At 40.7% G+C, this 16,795-nt stretch overlaps 1 long non-coding RNA gene across 1 annotated transcript; it reads left to right on the top strand.

Annotated features, from left to right (window-relative positions):
- The first annotated feature begins 1,697 nt into the window (after nucleotides 1–1,697).
- LOC115573783 (uncharacterized) lies at nucleotides 1,698–16,100 on the top strand. Its single transcript, XR_003982353.1, has 3 exons — nucleotides 1,698–1,872; nucleotides 6,401–6,509; nucleotides 14,835–16,100. It is a non-coding gene; the product is annotated as an uncharacterized LOC115573783 (long non-coding RNA).
- Nucleotides 16,101–16,795: the final 695 nt, after the last annotated feature.

The following is a 16,795-nucleotide window of genomic DNA, read 5'->3' as shown; positions in this document are numbered from 1 at the left end:
GATGTTAGAGAGCTGATTGGAGACAAACCATTATTTATGTCCCGAGAACAGTAAATAAGCACTGTAACCACAGATGGAGGCAGACGATTCATTTTGTGAATGATAGAATTGATTAGTACTCCGAGTACAAACCTATAATAACATTTAGACACTCCTAACTAATGTTCCTGTGGATGGATTAAAGCTAGGGTCTGTAATCCTGTTCAGAAACACATTTTGTTATACTGGGTGAAATGATCCTGCTATCCTGAGAGTAGTCAATACATTATGTATTCAGAAAAAGGAACAAAAATAATCGGACCTCTGTGGCAGCTGTAGGACCGAGAAAAATCTGACCAATCCGTGCTGTCCGGGTAGGACAGCAGAAGCCCTGCCAGGGACAGAATAATCTCATGGACAATTTATGTTGTTATTCAGTATGTGCCTTGAGGGGTGCCTAGAGTGGTATATTAGATCGAGTACTCCATGCTCGACTATGTTGGAATATCAATGTCAGTACTGGGTTATGTGATTGAATGCTCGAGTCCGTCTGATGTATGTTGTGTTGCCGGCAAAGACCGGACATGTACCACATTCTTGCCTCCGTGTATGTATGTTTGTCAGTATAATATATCAGCAACCCACAGCGATATTACTATAGTAGTCTACTTGGCAAAAAGGTGCAACACTGTGTACATTCATCTCATTTGTGTTTACAGTCAGTCCCTACACATTGCCTATCTTGCTTATCAGTCTGTTGCGAGCTATCTTCTTCGCTTGTGGTGTCCTTGGGTGCGGGCATCAAAGCGAAGGATGCCAACAGATGCCTAAAGGAACAGCACAGGAAACATTCCTACCTGGTGCCATCAGACTTAACAACGCTCACTCAAAAACACACAAATCATTTTTTTTGCTTTAAATTATTATCACTGCAAAAAAAAAACCTTTACCTTATTCTCTTGCACCTTATGCTCCACTTACTTTTACTCCACAATACCTCAGCATTTTATGTTATTTACCTTAATATTTTATTGTATTTCTTAACTAATTTAACATTTTATTGTATACAGTACTTAATTGTTTTTTGCATATTGTTTACAATATAGTAACTGTAACTGTAAACATCTAACAAATATAAAGTAAACATCTAACAAATATAAAAATGAAAGAACAAGTGAGAGGGGCATAAAAAAATGATAAAACAAATACAAATAAAATCATACAGACAAGTAAATTCATACTAATTAAATACAAGGGGTTTGGGAAAGGTTACATTCTGCTATACATGTGTACAGCTTGTTTACATGGGGATTATTTATGAGTTTCAAACAATTTTGTAACAAGGAGAATTCATTCTTAAGAGCAAGCCACGAGGGGAGGGATTTGGCATTCCGACACTTGTGTACAGGCTTGGGGAGTAACGGACTACATGTAACGGCGTTACGTAATTAGGATACAAAAAAACAGTAACTGTATTCCGTTACAGTTACAGAAAAAAAAGACGTAATCAGATTACAGATACATTTGGAAAAAAAATGGGATTATTGGTTGGATTACAATTAAAATATATGATAACAAATGATGAATAAATGTTAATGAATGAATCTAACACTTGCCAATGCGGCAATGCCGTATGCACGCGTGCACACATTACTACACTTCAGACAAGTCAGTCACAACGACCTCTGCTCTCAAGTGAAGCCAGGCGGCTCATTATGGACTCGAGCGCTAGAGAAAAAAATGCTTTTACTGCGTGGAAATTTCGCCATTACTTTGTTTCTAAAGAAGTAAGAGGGAACAACATCACTGCACAGTGCAAGCTGTGCCTCCCAGCTGTGCAACACACTGTCATCGTCCAAGGACACCACATCCAATTTAAAGAAACATTTAATGGTAAGCGAAACTGCGAACGTTAGCTAGCTACACAGAAATTCTGTTAGCTAAAGTTAACATTAGTTAGCCTGTTAACCAGACTCGGACTATCATTGTTTCTACTACTGCTGCTGCTGCTGCTACTAGGTACTACTACTGGGTCTGTGGGTGGTGCTGCTGCTGGTGACCGGGATGGTACGTGTTTAGGTTTTTTGGTAGTTTTAAAGTCTCGTTTTGGTTCGCTCCCGTTTGCCCTGTTAAAATTAAGACATTACATTGTTAATACAAACTCAACACTTCCTGTGTCACTCTCAAATTGAAAGTCCTCCAGCATAAATAGCTTAGTAGGCTTTTATTGTGAAACATTTGCACGGACTTCATCGTGGAAATCTTGTTGACTTGCGAGGGCCCCATAGACACTTGAAATGTAGCTACTGCCACCTAGTGAGGCTTGTACGTTACAAAATTGCCTGAAACACCTGCAGTGACTGAAATGGGTCACTAACACTTTAGATCACAACAAGGTATTAAAATAGCATGATTATATTAGGAAATTGTATGGGTAATTCTGGGGGACAAATAAGTGACACACATCCTATATGTGGGAGTGTTTTACAACTGCTATTACTAGAAATAGGCCTAGTAGTTACAATAACACTAATAATAACTGTTACCATTATTGTTATTATTATTATTATTATTATTGTAATATGTCATGTAATTCTTGAATACAGCTGAATAGTTATCTATTCATATATTAATTATTAATTAATATTTAATTAATTGTAGGGTATAACATACCCTACAATTAATTAAATATTTAATTTGCTTTATGTGTTCCTTAGAGGAAGTCTTTAATTGCATGTGCATTGAGGTAATCCAAAAGTAACTTAAAGTAATCAAGTTACATTACTTTAATATTGTGGTACTTGGATTACGTTACTGACTACATTTTTTAACAGGTAATTAGTAACTGTATCGGACTACATTTTTAAAGTAACCCTCCCAACCCTGCTTGTGTATGTAATATTTTGTAATAATAATGAGATTATTCACTAAGAACTCAGTTTTTTTGTCTTTGAGGATTACTCCTATTCAAATATTTTGATAGGACCAAAAGTCAGTGTTTCTGGAGCCGGACGATATGAAGTCATGGAGAGATTTCCAGATTTTGGACAGTCTCACATTTATAAAACAGGTGCTCTGTTGTTTCCAGATTCGTTTTACAAATGTAACAGTTTTCTACCACAAATTTAAATCTACTTTTCATAAATTCATTTGAAGTCTAAATGTTGTTTATGGTTTTAAAATTAACTTCTTTACAATTTGGGGGAATTGGGAATTTTAAGTATTTTGTTAGAATAGTTGATATTTCAGATTTGTTATATTCTCTAAGAGTGAGTGAGCTTTTTGTTCTACCTGCAAATAAGGTGTTTACTAAGTACTGCCTTAAAAACCTATTATTAAATTGTTCATTTACGAGGTCTAGATCATCTATCCCTACTTTGTGTAAATTTGGAGTTGGTATGTTCAAAATATTATTCTTTATCGAATGGAGAGACTTCTGGGATATTCTGTGAGACTTTCTTATAGGTCTCATTGGAGCAGCTCGTTCTATATTTAGCATTAAAATCATTCAGTTCAAGTATGTTTCCATTTCCATTCATTATGTGTATAACCGTCATCCAGTTCTCCATAAACATTGACCTCCCTCGACTCAATATCACTCTATTGTTCCACAGTGGGACATTATGGGGGCTGAAATTATGTTTGAACATCATTTTCCAATTTAACAGAACCTGTTGGTGAAATTTGGACAGTTTTATGGGCAGTTTGGATATTTCAAAGTCACATACTAATAGAAACTCAATACTTCCCACTTTGTTGAAAACAAGAGAAGGTATCGACAACCATATCTCATCATGATTCCTTAAGAAGGATCGGAGCCATTTGATCATTAATATTCCATTCATAATTTCAAAGTCAATTGCTTTCATACCACCATCCTCAGTCATTTATCATGTCTCTATTTCTGATGTAGTGATGTTTATTTTCCATATGAAATTGAAATTTGTTCTATTAATTTCTAATATAAATTTTTAATTTCTAATTTATTTTCTATATAATTCTTGGTGAGATGGCTAGGGAGTATGCTGGATGGATTAATCTGGATAATGATTCAACATTAGTTAACATCGTCCTACCGAACAGCGTTAAATCCCTTTGCAGCCAATTGTTTAAAGTTTTTTTGCATTTGTCAATAGTATTTTGAATATTATTTCTTTCACTAACGTCTGCACATTTAGTTATCTAAATTCCTAGATATTTGATCTCATTTTGACAGGTATATTATACAGTTAAGAATCAGAACAACTATGGATACTCATGAGTTCACATTTGTCCAGATTCAGGTGCAGACCGGAGGCTTGAGAAAAAGACTTAGGGTGTTTTCACACTTGGCCCCTTTCAGCCCTTCAAATGAACTCAGACCGATGACTCAGCATTTTTTGCGCATATGTGAACACAACAACCGTACCCAGACCACTTTGAAACGAACCGGAGTACGGTTCGCTAAAAGTCAGCGGTACGCTTCACCTAAACTGCGCATTGTGAACACAAAGCGCACCTGGTTCTCTTCGCCTTTTTCACTGTTAGGGGTTTCACACTGGCAGGGCTCCGGCACGGTTCTGGTTCCCGAACGCAACTTTGAACCGGCCGGCCGTTCAGACTGAAAAAAATAATTGGTTCGGAACCTGAAAAGTCGGTTCTCAGCGGAACCTAAAAATAGTTGGTTTTTCCTTGGGAACCGTGACATCATCAGTGGGCGTGTCGAGCAGGAAAGCAGGAAGGAGGTGGAAAGAAAGCAGGAAGAGAAGGAAAGAAAGCAGAGAAGACGATGGAGAAGAAAAATGTTCAGTGGTCGGCAGAAGAAACTAAGTGTTTGGTGGCGATTTGGCCATCACCTGAATTCCAGGAGAAATTAGAGACCTCCACAAGAGAGAGCAAACTATACAACAAACTTTTGAAAGAGATGGCCAAGGCTGAGTTCACCCGAACGCCAGACCAAATAATTAATAAACTTAAGAGCTAAAGAAGGACTATAGGGACACAAAAAAAGACTTGAGCAAAAGTGGAGCTGGACGTGGCGATACAGGTGATTCTTACGAGCTGCTGGACAGCGTTATGGGTCACAGACCAGCTAACCAGGTGACAGGGGCACTGAATTCCACCACAGCTGCCACAACAATTGATGAGTCTGGGTCTTCCATAAACGATGGCGGTAGGTTGACTACACACCACTCCTTGAAATATTAATAAGTTCAGATAGGCCAACTTATGTCGATTAAATGTAGCAGATACTGTAGTACCAATGGTATTAACATTATACAGTGAACATCATTCATGAATTATTGCAGTTATACTAATTGTTATAGACATTATTGCATCATTATTAATGCACCATTATGGTTGTAAGTAGTGCATCAGTGAGATCTAAACAGTAGCCTCTTTCACACTGCCGTTTGCATGCGGAGATCCTGCGCCAATTCTCCGCACCCGCCTCTGTGTGAAAGTTTTAGATGCGGAGAGGGGGGAAATTATGCTCCGGCGCTGATCCGCCTCTGGAGGTAGTATCAGGGCCGCATTGGTGAGCCGTCCCAGTGTGAACGGATAATCCGGAGGTGCAGAGCGAGGGCGTGTCGGTCTGACAGTCTGATAACTACACAGGTCCTTCACTCAACTAAGTACAGAGAAATGCCCCACAAAGCAACGTTACAAGACAGAACAAAAGTAACGTAGTAACTGTAACTGTCTTTGGCAACTTATATGAGGAAAACAAATACAACAGCTGTATGTGGAGAAGCGTCTGCCCTCCTGTCCGTCCTCGCCTGTCCTCCCGACTCTTCCTCACATTTCTGCTCAACAAACAGCGTTTGTCACCGGCAAAAAACTTTAACTTACCGAGTGTTTGTGATGAAAATAAATCACCGCGACCGTCAGCCCTCCTGACCGAGACTTCAGGGAGCAATTCCCCCAGAAAACAGCCTCCGCCCCGCAAGTGCCAGAGTCAGACAGCGTCCTGTTTACTGATGGTGATTATGTATAATTATGTAATTTAGCGCGAAAAACTTAACTCCGTCACTTTCCAGGATGTTTGGTGGGTCAGGATCTCAATCACTACACATTATAACAGCATCCATATGATTATAAACTGTCTGCGGATTTTGGATTAACGGGGGAACACCTGGGGAAACACCGACGTCATCAACATGACGTGTACCGTCACGCCTCTGTAGGAGCCGCAGCGCCGGCTTTCTGTGTGAATTACACACCTGAAGGCAGAGATGCTTCGCTCTGTGTGAATCACCATCGGCGGAGAATTGGCGAACCACCGCTCCGGAGATAATGCGGAGAGGCTGTTTAAAAACGGCTAGTAATTGCACAGCTGAAGACATAGCAAGGATATTTTAGTAATAATAGAACAGTATGCAGTGTGTCAAACAGGCTATATCTAAGCCTGATGACTCATCTGATTTAATATTGCCTTCAGAATTATCCGACACCACCACCAACAGTGAGCCCTCCACCAGCAGACATGACCATAGCTGCTTCTGAGGAGAGAGAAATCCCTGACCAGAGGCAAGCAAAGAAAAAAGGAAGTAAGTATTTGGGGAAGGACCCCCTTTCTTGTAATGATGATGGTGATGATGATGATGATTTATGAAGATTGCTTTGGATTTCAATGTAAATCCCCCCTGGTTATATTTAAACTAACTTATCCTCCTGACTACCAGTAGTTCAAATTTGTCCTCTATGGAGGACATTTCTAAACCTGAATATCTCCCAGAAGAGGGAAAAAAGCAAACAAACAAACAAAACGGCCTGTTAACTCTGACAAATAATAGGCCTACTAAACTAAATAATAATAATGACGTTTTTTATTTTTCCTGTAGAGGCCAAATAGCCTAAATTGATCTAATCTCTAATCTATTATAAGGTTTTTTGGATGTTTTTCGGTCGTAAGTGGATTTTCTCGCGATCGTTGATCTGATGAGATGATAAATCAAATGCAGTGACGGACTGGGAATCTGGAATTTGGGCAGATGCCAGAAGATTCAGTTGCCCTCGTGGGCTATTCGGTCTGACCGTCAAAGGACAGAGCTGTCCCAAACTCATTTCTCCCCTATTTAAAGCATTATTAAAGTTTTAAAGCCAACGGAAATACAAATGTCTCCTATACCTATACACTAAATAATGAAACAATCTTATCACTATTTATATGCCACATATGAGTCTCTATGTCACAGTCATGGTTACCTTCTACAGTCACAAGCTTTTATATCACTCTGCATTGTTTTGTAGCGAAATGTCTTATTCAGATGTTCAAAAACGTGCATGGTTTGAAATAAAACAAATCTACCTGCATTTTTTTTATTTGAATAGTTGTTTGCTAAAGTTCAAATGAAGCAATGCCTTCTGGGAATTTCAAGACTGAATCGAGTGGACCGTCTGAGTGTGGTTGTTGGAAGTTGGAAGTTGACTGAGTTTAAGCTAGCAAAAAAATGAATCGAGGTATCAAGCGACACAAGGTGGGAGCGGAGAAAAAGAGAGAAATCTCAGAGAGCACTGTTGGTTGACGGTGAAAAATGCTGCAAACCGACTGATTTGTTTTTAAAATCAAGTGCAGCTTCAGCTAGCACTAGCGCTAATACTGCTAGCACCAGCACACCAGGGAGAAAGACAGGACAGTGAGGAATATTAGCAAGAGGAGGATGAAGAGGTAGACAATGGATGACTGCGTGACGGTAAGACACGTTTGTATTATGGAGCGGCTGGCTCTGATGATTTATTAATGTCAAGGTTCGACATAACCTATGGCCCGATGGCCCGGGGCCAGTAAAAGTAGGTGCAGGGCATGTCGATTGGTCAGTTACTGGCCCGTCCGGGCCAGTGACTGACCAATCGCTGATTACACTGATTGGCCAGTCACTGCCCGTACGACAATCGTGATTCGCTAGAATGCATGCGGGAAATGTTTAGAGTGAAGGCGGCGAAGGAGTGCTACGAGTCCGAGAGGAGGTAAAGGGGATTTCTCCCGAGGAGGTGGAGGGATCAGTATACCTGGCTGAAACACCACTGCGGCGTAATGTATTGTGAAGTATGTCGGCAGGCTGACAGGGGTCAGGGGCGTCGCGCCCGTGGGGGATGTGGGTGTTTTACCACATTTTTCCCGGTTAGAGTGTTCAACACACACACTTTTTCTGCCGTTTATCCGCAGTTTTGCACAAACGCCTCACTACAGTCGCTCAGTTTCTCCGGCCTCTCTGTGTCTGCGCTCGCTGCAGCTGCCTCCTCTCCCCCTCCCTCTCCTGTTGCTGCTTCAAACATGACACCGGCTTTGGGACTGACTGGCTGATGATTGGCTGTTCTGCCTTAAGTCCCGCCTCTCTTGCGGTGTTAGATTTATTGTTCAGCTCGTGCTGATGATGCGGGAACTATCGTAAAATACCAAATAATAGTCGGGCGTTTATTTGTTTCAATCACTTAACAGACCAGGTGTTTATTTGGGACAGGCGTTTAATTCCCTCCTCACAAAAATCCGGGATGAAAATGTCACAAACTTCGCCAGCTTCTCTGTGAATTCTCTGGCATCCTTCTGTGAACAACACGTGAAAAAAGCGAAGAGGAAAAACGTGCAGTGTCAGTGGTCGCGTCTTCTTCCTTGATGTTTTTTCAAAATAAATTAGACTCGGTTATTTACCAAAATATACACCTCCACCCAGCGTTTAAAGAGGGCCACATGATGTGTTTATAATGTTTTTATGTGTTTACAGCTGCTAATTTATGTAACGCTGTTACTGTGATGATATATGACAGTTAAATATTGAATATGTCTACAACAACCACATCCTGACATGTAACTGTGATTTTTGATAATCTAAGTAGCCTACTAATAATAACAATCATGACAAAAAATTAACAAAGACTGCAGATCACGATAAGAAGCTGCAACTGGCAGTGAGCTGCTTTCTTTTCTGTTAGCAGTGAAGTGATGTACTCCATGACAGAACATTATAGAATATGATAATGTATAAAATGACATTTAATGGTAAAAAAAAAGAGTAAAGTTGCAGTAAATATATGCAGCATAAATATGCAGCATATGAATAGTTTATTATTATTATTACTACTATTTTTCTGCATATTCTTGACTTTGAATGGGAGCTGCTGTAAAGCATTTCTGTTTCTGATTCATATATTACTAGTGCAGTGCCCGTAGGAAGCATGTATTGCTATAGAAAAGTGGGAGGTTAAGTAGCTTTTTCATGGATGGCCAAAAGAGGCTGTGTTTGAAGGTGGGACCTCAGGGATATAATTGGCTGTTTTTGACTACTTTTGATTATACCATTATATTTCACCTTAAAAACTTTACCTTGCCTTACTTGGTGTAATTATTTTTAGCACAACCTCACATGTGTGACTGTACAGTTATTTTTTCATTTTAAGGTACTATATTAATACTATGGACCTAAAATCACAAAATAACATAAAATCAGAGTAGAAAAAGTTAGTTTTTTTACTGCGAAAACCACAAATATGTTTAATGAACCAATTGCATTAGTTATAATGCAAATATAAATTGTTGTTTACTAAATTGGTGCATAAGTGTTTGAAATTTACAAAGTTATGTGTAACTATTTACATTTAAATGCAGGCAATGCCTCAGGCTCCTCAGCTCATTCCTGCCAGGTCCACATTCAGCCGTCTCCTCCTTGGCTTGCCTCACAACACGACTCCACTACTCACTAAACACACCACACCAAATACTACATAACACACTAACTATACACTCCAAACACGCTATATGTCACAAATCTCTCAAGTCTCAAAACTCGCTATCTCTGTCGCCGTCTCCAACACATCACTGCTGCTGTCAATCATCCGCCGATGTCCCTCCCACTTCCCTTCCTGTTCCTCAACAACCAAACTTGCTGCTTGGACACTTTCGTGACAAAAGCACATTTTTACTGTTTCTTCTTGCACCAGACATAAAGCAAACGTAACGGCAATGTTCGCGAAAAAGCGTGGCGGACATTATTTACCCTAGGTCCGGTTTTGGACGTGCCGGTGCATCCGCTCCGTCAACTCGGGAGGTGGGCCGTGTGGGTCGGTTAGCGGCTAGCAGCTAGCTACACACGAACATCCACAGATTCTGATCCCACTTTGTTGACCACGCGTCTCCGGATCTGCTCAGACCCCAACAGACTTGGTCTGGACTTGTTTAATCTCATTACAATCCACAACAGTCAGTTTAGATGCACAGAACAGAATGGGACCGAACCGCCGGAAAAATCCCGGTCCAGCTCGCGCTGCTGCAGGTATAAATCCGCTTGTGACAAAAGCGCATTTTTACTGTTTCTTCCTGCACCAGACATAAAGCAAACGTAACGGCAATGTTTGCGAAAAAGCGTGTTGGACATTATTTACCCTAAATCCGGCTTTGGACATGCCAGTGCGTCCGCTCCGTCGACTCGGGCGGTGGGTCATGTACACGAACATCCACAGATTCCGATCCCACTTTGTTGTCCGTGCGTCTCTGGATCTCCTCAGACCCGAAAAGACTTGGACTCCACAATCAATCACCGGCAAAATCCCGGTCCAGCTCGCGCCGCTACAGGTATAAATCCGCTTGTTTTTTAAGGTATGTCGTGGGCTTGAGCTCTGCAGTGATTGGCTCTGGTGCGCACGTGGCCACGGTGAGCAGTGGTTGGCTCTGGTGCGCACGTGACTGTGGTGGCTCCGGTGGACAATGCTTGCAGAATTTGTAAAGCATTTATGAAATGATTTATTCACATTATCATTGCAGTCCAAGCAAATGCTTAGTTGCACACCACTGAACCATGCAGCAGCCATGTTGAAAGTCTCAGGTCAGTCTGATCCTGATCCGCAGAGATATTTGAGGAACACACACACACACACACACACACACACACACACACAGACAGACAGACAGAGATTTCTCGCTTTTAAAGAGAGATGTATGGAGGACCAAACCTGACATAAGTATAAATAAATAAATAAATGCATAAATGCATAAATAAATACATAAATAAATAAATAAATGCTGAAATAAATGTATAAATAAATAAATACGTAAATAAATACATGCATAAATAAATGAATAAATAAATAAATGCTGAAATAAAAGTATAAATAAATAAATAAAAGTATAAATAAAAGAATAAATGCTTTTTATTTATTTATACATTTCTGTTCACCTACATTTATTTATTTCTGTTCACCTACATTTATTTATTTCTGTATTTCTGTTCACCTACATATATTTATTTCTGTATTTCTGTGTCCATATGTAAATGAGGAGGTAGGAGGTCCTAACCTCAGTCAAGAGCATGATTGGTCAAATCGGAGAGCCAGACAAAAGCAAACGATTCCTGATCTCAAGCCTCCCTCTCTGTAACGTTGTAAACAGCTCCAGTTAGCTTAATGGCCTCGACCAGTGTGACAGGTTAACTGGCGTTCATTTTAACTTGCGAGGGTCCCAGATGTGCTGGTGGTGTGGTTTGAGAATCCTGTCTGGAGAGCCATGTCCGCTAACCAGGAAAAACATTCTGCTCATCGCTCCAAGTCATGTATACGTGTATTCGTTTTGACGTGGCTTGAACACTTCTATCCACACGGAGAAGCCGGGGCTGCGACTTGCAAACCACTGCTAGACGAGCGCTACAGAGCACAAATCGTCCAAAAGTGCATGTTGTCGGTCTCATATATTTGTCGTGAATCTCTGTACTCTTAAACAACTCATGTGTGGAACAGTATTAAGCATTTGTTCACGCCGAGCGGCTCGAGAGCGGCATGGACACCGCTGTTAGCAGTTAGCTGCTAGTTAGCTTTTAGCTGCTCGCTGTAGCGCTAAGAGCGTAGCGTCCAGGTTAACTGTTGACACATGTTACCACCGAGAGTGAGATACATGTCTGGGCTTTCCTATGAACCATTTTCGCTACTGGTGTTTGTATCACAGGTTGATCTGGACGTCTCACGATTTGCCACAGCTGATTGACCTCACGCTGAGCTCGGGCTGGATGTCAACGTACTCTGCAGATTGTTTGACCAGCAGGCTGTATGACAGTGTACAGTTTTCACACTGACTTAGCTTCAGCTTAATAACGATGTATGCGGCTCGGAACGATGGCTTTAAGCGACCATTTGAACAGTGCGGAATGAAAAATACCCGATGGTAACCGGTGTCACAAGGTAGCCTGGACGCTGCGCTACAGCGAGCAGCTAACAGCTAACAAAAGAGCTAAAAGGGGTCTCCACTCCGCTCTCGAGCCGCTCGGCATGAACAAATGCCTCAGCCCGTTCCACCCATGAGTTATTTGAGAGTACAGACATTCACGACAAAGATATGAGACCGACAACATGCACTTTTGGACGATTTGTGCTCTGTAGCGCTCGTCTAGAATACACATATACATGACTTGGAGCGATGAGCAGAATGTTTTTCCTGGTTAGCGGACATGGCTGAGGACCCCTCTCTCTCCAGACGGGATTCTCAAACCACAACACCAACACCTGGGACCCTCGCAAGTTAAAATGAACGCCAGTCAAATTCATAACTAAACCAGAGCTACATGAACAAATGTCAACAACTGCAGCTAACAGTTAGCTGAGCGGGCTTGCTGGTAGCCAGCAACATTCCTGTACAGTGTACAGGAATCAGTGCAGCTAGTAAGGCAGAAGTAGTAGACCCTCATCGAGCACACTCCTGTAACCAATCATGCTCTTGACTGAGGTTAGGACCTCCTACCTTCTCATTTACACATGGACACAGAAATACAGAAATAAATATATGTAGGTGAACAGAAATACAGAAATACAGAAATAAATAAATGTAGGTGAACAGAAATACAGAAATAAATAAATGTAGGTGAACAGAAATGTTTAAATAAATAAAAAGCATTAATTCTTTTATTTATACTTTTATTTATTTATTTATACATTTATTTCAGCATTTATTTATTTATTTATTCATTTATTTATGCATGTATTTATTTATGCATTTATTTATTTATACATTTATTTCAGCATTTATTTATTTATTTATTTATTTATGCATTTATGCATTTATTTATTTATTTATACTTATGTCAGGTTTGGTCCTCCATAGAGATGCAGTCAGTTTTCCATATTTTAAGTTAAATTAAATGAATCAAGACAGATGTCACATTTACATGTCAGGGTGTGGTTATTATAGACACAGATTCAATATTTAAGTGTCATTTATCATCACAGTAACAATGTCACATACGCCGTCGCGGTGGTTCAGCCAGGTATACTGATCCCTCCACTTCGGGTGAAATAATGGTACTGTTTGTACAGTGCTTTCAGAACATCAATCACCTGAAAAATGATAACAGAATTATAGGAGTGAGAGAAATGATACATCTAAACATATTAAACATGTTGTAATTTCAATTTTGAAATTTTAATACTCGTTATAACGCAAACCCCTATTACTTTTTGTCATCATTGCCAGATCATACTGATTTTTCAGGGACAGACTCTCTAAACAATTAAATGGGAACAATTTCAATAAATAAACAAGTCTTTTTCTTTTCTTTTTTTTTCAAAAAAACTGTTATTTTCATTTTTTGTGGCTGGGCCACTAAAATTACACATGGGGCCAGTAAAACTCGAATCTACTGGCCAAACATTGAAACAAAGGCACTGTATAAAAAAGGACCTTCTGTTAATAAAAAAAAATGTGAACATAAATGCCACATCTTTCTCAACATAAAAAAAAACAAAAAACAGTACAACAATAACTACACAAATGTGAGATTATGGTCTCTGTTGGATGCAGTCAGCTGTTGACATGTTCATGACAGGTGAGTACAGAAACTATGCAGCAACAACTACAGTATGTGCTAACAACAGCATCATAACTGATAAATAAAGCAGGTGAAAACTGATAAAGTGCAACAATAAATATACTCTCAAAGTAAATAACTTGTGTCATTAACTTTTCTGACATCAAAATGTGACCTCATTTTCAGGTCAGGTGAGAAGGCATACAAAAATAATGGAAAACAAATACTGTACAGTACAATCTGTCCATCAGTTAAGAGTTGAAATATTCGAGCAGTGCAGCTCTCACATCAGCTCCTTCCTGGTGATGTTCCTGTAACATGCGAACAGGTGGCTGCACATTCTCCATCACTGGAGGGCCTTCCAGGTAACGATCACCATGCTCTTCACAAATGTTGTGCAACACACAACATGCTAGGACCATCTTCTTGGTGAGGTCCACTTGGGAGTCATTCCTCTTCAGGAGACACCTCCATCGGCCTTTCAATTTCCCAAAGGTTGTCTCCACAATTGCCCTGGCACTGCTGAGTCTGGCGTTGTAGTTGTGCTGCTCCTGGGTCAGTCGGCCTGTATCAGAAAAAGGCTTCATCAGCCAAGGTTGCAGTGGGTAGGCAGGGTCTCCGATTATGTAGTGTCCTACATCACTTCCAGCAATATTGACAGTATGCTGTTTGAAGAACTGTCCGTCATTCACAATTTCCCAGAAATGGGACTGTCTGAGCACACGTGCATCATGTACACTGCCAGGGAAGCCTACACACACGTTCCAGAACAGACCCTTGCCATCAACAACACCCTGTAAGATGATGGAGTGCCACCCCTTTCTGTTATGAAAGTCGTGTGGGAACATTTCAGGTGCTAAAATAGGGATGTGGCTGCCGTCTATTGCTCCAACACATTGAGGTGCCCCCCACCTGTTGTCAAAAAATGTAGCCATCTCCATCAACTTTCTGGCATCAGGGGTCTTGATGTGGTCAGGAAGCAGCACCTTGATGACAGCATAGCAGAAGTCCTGCACACAATGGCATACAGTTGAAACACCAACGCCAAAAAGGTGACTCACACTCCTGTACTCATTGTTGGTTTCTCCACAGGGCGATGGCGATCCGTTAGTTGACGGGGATGGGCAGACGGTAGTTGGTGGTCTTCCTTTGCAGGACGGGGCTTAGACGACGGCAGATGTAGTTCAAAGACTCCCGCGACACTCTAAAGTTCATAATGAACATGTCGTTGTTGAAGCCAGGAACAACACCATCCCACCACTCCTGTGAACGAGGATGTGCCCACACCCTCCGTCTTCTTCTCATGGCGTTTATGATTGCCTGCAGAGTTAAAAGTTCCATTAAATGTATGTTTTCTTCCCATGCTTTGTTAGGTACAGTGTAGGCTAACAGTTAGCCAGGCTAACGTTAGCTACGTCTGCATAACCATTATAACATTAAACATATAAATATACTTTTTTCTTTACCATTCGCCTTATACGTAATCATCTTCTACATCTTATCATCATCAGTTGGTGCATGTTGGTGTGTTGGATGTGAGCAAATAGCTGCAATAACAAAACAAACGCTCTTAAATAATCCACACGACCTGCCATTTTGCCGTTGCTGTGTTTACTTCCGCCTGTGTGACGCGGAATGACGTCCTCCCACTTTGGTTCCACTTAAACTGTATGAAAGCGGGCTGGTTCGCCAGACAGCACCAAGGTTCTGAGACTCCAGAACCGAACCAGTGCCACAACCAGAACCATGCCAGTGTGAAACCGCTATGTATTGTACTGGGACTGAGGCTCCATCAAAGCTGAACTGGACCAGAAAGAGAACCCGGTCCTCTTTGTAATAAACTCACAATGTGAAAACAAAAAGAACTGAGTTCTTTTTCTGTTGGTCCTCTTTTTGGTCCACCTACAGAGGACTGAGTTCGGTTCGCTTAAAGGGGACTATATGTGAAAACACCCTTAATTGTATCTAGGGCCAGTGGAATTTGTTCTTTATTATTAAGAAAGATTGTTGTATCATCAGCAAGCTGACTTATAATTAATTTATGGTTGTTTATGTCTAATCCTTTAATGTTTGAATTTATAACATGGCTAGTAATGCGACGACTCAGACCTTCAACCATAAGGCAGCATCATGGAGAGGAGGAAGCGGTCTAAGGCCTGGCTGCATTTCATCAAACAAGATGAGAATTGTGCAGTGTGTAATCAGTGCAATGCTGTAATATCGTGTAAGGCTGCAAATACCAGCAACATGCTAAAACATCTGTCTACCCAGCACAGAATAGCCCATAATCAGGAATTAATGGACTTCGCAGAGTCCTCCGCATCGTCCATTAATTCCTGATTAAGGACGGCTTGTCGGGCATTATCCCTTACATACCATGGTCACTTGCCAAAGAAAAGAAATTAAGACCATTTATATTTTCATGCGTTTTACACACAAAATATAAAGGTTTTCACAAGCCATAACTTAGTTTCCCTGGTAATGCCTGAGGGTTTGACTAATACCTGAAACAATCATTACCCTCCCATAAGGTTCTTATGCAACGGAAACGTTGTTCACTCCTCCAGTAAATAGGACGGACCATAGATATGGCTTGGCAACGGGAGATATTCTAGTCTGCTCAGCAATGAGCCAGAAAGCTAACGCTATGCTAGCAAGATTCAAAGTCAATAACATTGCGTACGGTTGACAAACAGTAAATATAATTTGACAGTATGTTTAACAACAAGACTAGCTAGCTAACCAGTCATGTCATTATCCCAATATCAATATCAAGATTTTCACAAACAAATGATCGGCCGTGTGTAACGTTACTGTGGCCGCAGCCTGAAGTAGAGAGTTGAACAGCGAACGGGATGTGAGATTATTTGCTTATGTGATACAAAGTATTAGTAAGTTTAGAGGGGAAGTGCACTTTCTGCAGCTTGTGTGTTACAGTCGCCATCCTGTGGTGTTCAGAGGATAAGGAGGACTGAAGGACTGACAGACTGCACTCAGTGTTGGAATAAAATATACAGATTTTTTTAGAGACAGGTTGATACGCCAGCTAGTGC

The sequence above is a fragment of the Sparus aurata genome, chromosome 22 (genome assembly GCF_900880675.1).
Source record: "Sparus aurata chromosome 22, fSpaAur1.1, whole genome shotgun sequence".
Lineage (NCBI taxonomy): Eukaryota > Metazoa > Chordata > Actinopteri > Spariformes > Sparidae > Sparus > Sparus aurata.
Note: the sequence above shows the minus strand (reverse complement) of the source record. Positions and strands in the feature narration are given on the sequence as shown.